Source organism: Daphnia pulicaria, chromosome 6, assembly GCF_021234035.1.
Source record: "Daphnia pulicaria isolate SC F1-1A chromosome 6, SC_F0-13Bv2, whole genome shotgun sequence".
Lineage (NCBI taxonomy): Eukaryota > Metazoa > Arthropoda > Branchiopoda > Diplostraca > Daphniidae > Daphnia > Daphnia pulicaria.
In genome coordinates, this window is record NC_060918.1 from 2,739,021 (window position 1) to 2,747,155 (window position 8,135).

An 8,135-nucleotide genomic window follows, 5' to 3' on the forward strand; every position below is an offset into this window, starting at 1 on the left:
TTCCCCCCCCCTGTCCCAAAAAAAAAAAAAAAAAAAAAAAAAACGCACACGGTTCGAGCCCGTGTGTGTGTGTGTGGCGAGAAGGGCGCGCGCAAACGGACAAACGATGAGGAAAGCTGACGTGTGTGTGTATCGCCTCGCTTACTCAATTCGAAACTTTCGCCACTGGTTGCGTCTCGCCGATACAGACAAACCACTCTGGGCCTTGGTGGGGACAAACAAACAAACAAACACACAAACAAACAGAATCACAGACACGCCAAGGTCACTTGTCCACGCCCGCGGTTTATAGAGCAGTAGACTAGTATACCTAGGCCCGTCCAAGGACGGCGAACCAGGCGGCTAGACATAATCACCTAAGCGCACAGTACACGTGGAGCAAAACGCCACTCGTATAATCCCACTGGCCAATTCCTTACTGCCCGGGACTTGTTTTTTCATCCATTTATGGACTTTTACATCTTCCACCGTGAGCCAGTCGGTCTTTTGGGTTTTGTTTGTGGACTTGTTTTTTTCGTTGCAACCAAGTATCGGTGGCATTTGGATTTATTTTGGGACTTGTATTTTTCAGAGTTTAGTTGAATTGGCTTTGACACATTTCCTCGGATTTTTTCACCGCGAGCTTACGCGGCTGCTGGGGTGGCACTTCGGGGGCCCACCTTCAAGGGCTTGAGTCGCGGTCAAGGTATCTACGGAGTTTTGTAACTTGTTCACGTTTGGCTCGTCGACCTCCCCACTCTTATCCTCCCCTCCTTCTCCCTATCTTTCCTCATCCTTCCCTCCCACTTTCTCCCCTTCCACTTTCTCCCCTCTCACTTTCTCCCCTCCCACTTTCTCCCCTCATACTACCCACTCCCATCCTCCCCCTCTCTATCTCCCCACCCCTCACCATCCCCTCCTTGCACACTCCTCCCTCATGTAACCCTTCTCCTTAGACTCACATGTATCTCGTACTTATCTCGATGAGGGCTTGAACAACGGGCCGTTGTATCCTGGATCCAATGCTCTAACCACTGAGCTGTTGAGTTGTATTATCAGTTAAACAGGGGGAAAAGTCATCAGCCACTTAAGTCAATTCGGATTTGCTCTAAATACCAATAAATATTAATCGCACGACGTAATTCTTTGGCCCGTAATGTATTTGCTCCTGTCTTTTAATGTAAGTTACAAAACTCGCTTTGCGTATAAAATTCGAATAACCACTTGAGAGGTAATAGTGAAATATATGATTGGTGGTGTATTGGTTAGAGTGTTCGCATAGCACATTTGTGTCTTTAGGTTCAATACTCATAAATTATTAAAATAATAATTGATAATAATTGACAAAATGTTTGAAATAATTTACTTGGCTTTCAATCTGAATATCTCATAATTTCCTGTTTTCGTCTATACATTCCTCATGGCCGGTTTGAATAACAGCCCATCGTTTCTTGAGTCCTGTTCTCTAACCACATAGCTATTGAAAATTATTGAAGTATTTTCTTGGGAGGAAGTCATCGACATATATGAGGCAACATCGATAGTGAACAGTTGCGTTTGCAATAAATTGGTAGAATAATTCATCACCCGTCGTTAGCGAATTAGTTGCAATTACTCATGGCCCAACGTAAACAAATTTGTAGATATTATGTTTCACCCAACGTGTTCTGTAGAACACTTAAAATTTCCTGCCCGTTTTTTAACAGTTTAAAAGATTTAATTTCCTGCCCGTGGACAAATCATTTGCCAGTTTAACCAATGTCATTGAATCTCCGATACCTTGTGTTTGACCCGAAAAATTCCCTCGAATTCCTTCACCACGAGCTCTCGCGGCCGCGGGGGTGCCCCTTCGGGGGCCCCACCCCCGCGGGCTCGAGTCGCGGTGAAGGTATCCTCGGTTTTTGGTACCTTGAAAACGTTTCGCCCGTCGAACTCAGTTACGCATTTACCAGTTAAACCACTGCCATTAGATTTCTCATATATCAACTCATGGCACAGCGTATTTTGAAGGAATTTCAAAATTTCCTGCCCCTTAAGCGTGAGCTTGCGCTTAAATTTCCTGCCCGTGGACAAATCATTTGCCAGTTAAACCATTGTCATTGAATGTCTGATACCTTATGTTTCACCCGAAAAATTCCCTCGAATTCGTTCAACACGAGCTCTCGCGGCCGCGGGGGTGCCCCTTCGGGGGCCCCACCCCCGCGGGCTCGAGTCGCGGTGAAGGTGTCCTCGGTTTTTTGTACCTTGAACACGTTTCGCCCGTCGAACGCATTCTCACTTTTTTACAACTATTCTTTGTAGCTGCTTGTTAAGCGTGAGCCAAATCAAGAAAGTTAATCTTCCCACGTAACTTTTAGCCCGTCGTGATTGACTTTTGTTGAATTATTTTCAGCCCGTCGTGAGAAAATAAGGGTGAATTCTTTTCAGCCCGTCGTGAGCGGAATAGGGTGAATAATTTTAAGTTCGGCGTGAGCAACTTAGGGTGAATTATTTTCAGCCCGTCGTGAGCGAAATAGAATGAATTATTTTCAGCCCGTCGTGAGCGAAATAGATTGAATAATTTTCAGCCCGTCGTGAGCGAAATAGAGTGAATTATTTGCAGCCCGTCATGAGCAAATAGGGTGAATTATTTGCAGCCCGTCGTGACAGAAATAGGGCGAATTATTTTCAGCCCGTCGTGAGCAAAGAAGGGTGAATAATTTTCAGCTCGGCGTGAGCAACATAGATTGACCACTATTCAATGAGATCAAAATTCAATATTAATTGGTGGCCATGCGGTTAGAGAGTTCGCTTACCATATGTAAGTACTCGGGTTCAATTCCCGTTAGAAGTCAATTTCTAAATTGATAATTAAATTCTGTTTCTTAATTCGTAATTAGTAATAATACAACATATTGCCCGTGATCGAACCTCGAACCTCGAACCTCACGCACGGTAGGCGAGCATGCTAACCAATAAACCATGAGAGATATGGAATTTGATAGGGTGAATTGGATGGAAAAATATGTCGTAGAGCTACGGTGCATCGTGTCGCGCTCACCTGGGTGTGGCAAGAGCAACGCGACGTGTCTGACGAACGCCGAAATGTTAGAAACTACTCTTAATTGAGCTCAGTGATGAATATCAATTGGTGGTCAAGTGGTTAGCGAGTTCGTTTACTATGCGTGAGTTTTCAGGTTCAAATCCCGATAGACACCAATTTCCAAATTGAAAATTGAACATTACAAATTAACAATTTATAACAGTGCTTTGACCGGGATCGAACCTCGGACCTCTCGCATGTTAGCCGATCGCGCTAATCAATACACTATTAGGAGATGATGTAAATAGAGGAAATGTGATGTAAAAATATGTCGTAGAGACACGGTGCGTCGCGTCGCGCTCACCTGTGCGTCATCAGCGACTTGACGCAAGACGCAGATATGTTTGAAATAACTTGTCAATAAGATCAAAGGAAAAATATCAATTGGTGGTCAAGTGGTTAGCGAGTTCGCTTACCATGCGTGAGTATTCGGGTTCAAATCCCGATAGACACACCTATTTCTGCAAATTGAACATTGCAAATTAATAAATAATAACAGCGCCTGGATCAGGGATCGAACCTCAGACCTCTCGCATGGTAGTCGAGCACGCTATCCAATACACGATTAAAACGATGAAATCTATAAAGGGAATTGGATGTAAAAATATGTCTTAGAGACACGGTGCGTCGAGTAGCGCTCACCTGTGCGTCATGAGCGACGTGACGCGAGACGCAGAAATGTTTGAAATAACTTGTCATTAATATCAAATGAAAACATCAATTGGTGGTCAAGTGGTTAGCGAGTTCGCTTACCATGCGTGAGTTTTCAGGTTCAAATCCCGATAAACACCAATTTCTAAATTGAAAAAATTGTACATTGTAAATTAACAATTCGTAACAGCGCCCTGACCCGGGATCGAACCTCACACCTCTCGCATGATAGCCGCGCACGCTAACCAATACACCATCAGAGAGTTAAAATGCAATAGAGGAAATTGAATTTAAAAATGTATGTCCAAGACAAACGACGCGCGCCGCGCACGAAACACGGGAAGCGCAACAACAACAACAACCATCTGTCCAAATTCCAACTCAATCTAAATATCAGTTCTGATAGTGTAGTGGTTAGAGTGTGTGCGACAATGCCATCCTTATCGGATGTGCGGCGGAAGCACCACTCGGACCATGGTTCAAACCCCAAGTAGTACACTCGAATCTAATAGAGGACATCGACATATAACCGATGGAAAAAAAACCTACCCGACTACTAACAAATCCCCCCCCCCTGTCCCAAAAAAAAAAAAAAAAAAAAAAAAAAACGCACACGGTTCGAGCCCGTGTGTGTGTGTATGGCGGGAAGGGCGCGCGCAAACGGACACACGATAGCTGACGTATGTGTGTATCGTCTCGCCTACTCAAATCGAAACTTTCGCCACTGGTTGCTTCTCGCCGATACAGACAAACAACAAACAGACAAACAAACAAACACACCGAATCACAGACAGGCCAAGGTCACTTAGACACGCCCGCGGTTTATAGAGCAGTTGAATAGTAGAAGAGTAGTAGAAGATAGAGAAGAAGAAGAAAGAAGAAGACTAGTATACCAGATGCCCGTCCAAGGACGGCGAACCACCTTGCTAGACGCAATCACCCAAGCGCACAGCACAGCACACATGCAGCAAAACGCCACTCGTATAATCCCACTGCCCGATTCCTTACTGCCCGGGACTTATATTTTCATCCATTTATGGACTTTTACATCTTCCACCGTGAGCCAGTCAGTTTTTGGGTGTTTTTTTTGGACTTTGTTTTTTTCGTTGCAACCAAGTATCGGTTGAGTTTTGGATTTATTTTGGGACTTATATTTTTCAGAGTTTGGTTGTGTTGGATTTGACACAACTGGGGTATTTGAGTATTTTGGGTGTGATTTTGGACTTGTACTTTTTTACGTGATATTTTGGTTTCATGTTAGGACTCTGTCGTTTTTCTCTATAAGCCCGTTGGGGTTATTAAGTTTTTTTGGACTTATAATTTTTCTAGGGATTTGGTATCGTGGACTTGGTGTTTTATTCAGAATTTGGATGTCTTCCACTTGACATTTGTTGATATTTACTGTATATGTTCCCACTTTACTTTACCCATCTATTTATACCTTACCTATTGATTACCTGCCCGTGTATTCTTCATTTTACTTGTTTCTGTCTTGAGTGTCATTTGAACACTGGTCCGCTGAATCCTGAATCCGTCACTCTAACCACTGAGCCATGGAGTTGTGAATGAATGTTGCAAGAGTTGCTATAAATCGTCGTTTAATGTGCGGACAAAACTGTAACAGTGTCAAATTTTTATTCATACCCAACTTGCGATTTATTTATATGACATACTTTGGCAACTTATTGTTTTTGGCCGAGAGCGGGTTTGAACCGACAATCTTTGGATTACCAATCCATTGCTATAACCACTACACCAACCGTGGTGTACTTAGTCAAGTTCTGACGTGACCAGTTGGATAGCGCATACTTACACATGGTCATAGTTATCACCCAGCGTGAGAAAAAGCTTTTAAATCATATCGTAGTTGGACTTTATCGATATTAAGACTATTTACTTCATTACACATTTGTTTGATGAGAGTGGGCTTGAACCACCATCGTTTGAGTTACCAATTCAATGCTATAACCACTACACCAACAGCGGTGCTTAAATGCAAGTCTTGATGTGGCCAAATTGATTCTGCATACATCTATATTGTCATGGTCAGCGAAAATAAACGAAAAAGGGTGCATTATTTTAGCCCGGCGTGAGCAACGTACGTTAAATTATTTTAAGCCCGTCGTGGGTGAAATAGGGTGAATTATTTTCAGCCCGCTGTGAATGAAATGGGGTGAATTATTTCCAGCCCGCCGTGAGCGAAATAGAGTGAATTAGTCTAAGCCCGGCGTTAGCGAAATAGAGTGAATTATTTTCAGCCCGCTGTGAGTGAAATCGGGTGAATTATTTGTGAGTGAAATAGAGTGTATTAGTTTAATCCCGTAGTAAGCAACGTGGGATGAATTATTTTTGCCCGTCATTAGCATCGTAGATTGAATAATGGTCAGCCCGCCGTGGACGAAATAGAGTGAATAAATTTCAGCCCGCCGATAGCGAAATACAATGAATGTTTTTATGTCCGGCGTGAACAATGTAGGTTGAATTATTTTCAGCCCGTCGTGAGCATCGTAGGATGAATTATGTCGTGTCCGGCGTGAGCAGCATACAATTGATTATTTTCAGCCTAGCGTGAGCAATGTAGCTTTGAGCCCGTCAGGCGCTATCAAAACTGGGTGAATACTTTATCGCCCGGTAGTAGCAATATATCGGGTGAATTACTTTCAGCCCGTCGTGAGACAAATAGGGTGCATTATTATTATATGCCCGGAGTGAGCCAAATCAAAGTAATGAGTCGACGACGGAATGCGTCTCGTCTCTAACGGCGAGCCACATAGCTGATGTATGTGTGTGTTCAAAACTACTTGAAGTTTAAGTAACAATTACATATTAATTGGTGGTCCTGTGGTTATAAAGTGTTCGCTAACCATGTCACCGGATTCGGGTTCAGTTCCCGGTATGAGTGACCATTAATTTCAAATAATTCCTTTCATTTCACTAAAATTGATTTTGACTTGAGCCAGGTTCGAACATCGGACGTCTCCAATGCTGAGCGAGCACGCTAACCACTATACCATGAGCTGATGGAATGCAGCACCATAGCAGGGCTTATATGCTGAATCATGGGTCGACGATGGCATGCGTCTCGTCTCTCACGGCAAGCCGCATAGCTGACATGTGTGTGTGTGCCGAGACACTTGAAGTTGAAGTAACATCCAGATATCAATTGGTGGTCCAGTGGTTAGAGTGTTTTCTAACCATGCAAGAGGACTCGGGTTCAATCCCCGGGATCAGTGACCATTAATTTCCAATAATTACTTTCAGTTCAATAAAATTGAATGTGACTTGATCCGGGATCGAACCTCAGACCTCTCGCACTCCAAGCGAGCATGCTAACCACTATACCAGAAGGTGATGGAATGTAGCAGCAAAGCAGGGTTTATATGCAGAATCATGCGTCGACGATGGCATGGGTCTCGTCTCTCATGGTGAGCCGCATAGCTGACATTGTGTGTCTGCCGAGTTACTTGAAGTTGAAGTAACTAACAGATATTAAATGGTGGTCCAGTGGTTAGAGTATTCGCTAATCATGACAGAGTACTCGGGTTCAAACCCCGGGAAATGGACCATTGATTTCCATTAATTACAAATTTCAAAATTCGTCAAAAATTGTCACTTGAACCGGGATCGTACCTCGGACTTCTAGCATTCTAAGCGAGTACGCTAATCACTATATCATGAGGTGATGAAATGTAGCAGCATAGCAGGGTTTATATGCAGAATCGTGAGTCGACGTTGGCATGCGTCTCGTCTTTCACGGCGAGCCGCATAGATGACATGTGTGTGTGTGCCGAGTCACTTGAAGTTGAAGTAAAAGTCACATATCAATTGGTGGTCCAGTGGTTAGAGTGTTCGCTAACCATGTCAGATGACTCGGGTTCAATCCCCGGGATAAGCGACCATTAATTTCCAATTATTACTTTCAGTTCAATAAAATTGAATGTGACTTGATCCGGGATCGAACCTTGGACCTCTCGCATTGCAAGCGAGCACGCTAACCACTATAACATAAGGTGATGGAATGTAGCAGCATAGCAGGGTTTATATGCAGAATCATGAGTCGACGATGGCATGCGTCTCGTCTCTCACGGTGAGCTGCATAGCTGTGTGTGACATGTGTGTGTCGAGCCACTTGAAGTTGAAGTAAGTATGTGATATCAATTGGTGGTCCAGTGGTTAGAGTGTTGGCTTACCATGCCAGAGAACTCGGGTTCAATCCCCGAGATAAGCGACCATTAATTTCCAATAATTACTTTCAGTTCATTAAAATCGAAAGTGGTGACTTGAGCCGGGATCGAACCTCGGACCTCTCGCATGCTAAGCGAGCACTTTAACCACTATACCATGAGCCGATGAGGTTCGGTAGCAACCCATGGGATGGATGGATGTAGTGTGTGGATGCGCACTAAAAAGCACCAAAAGTCGC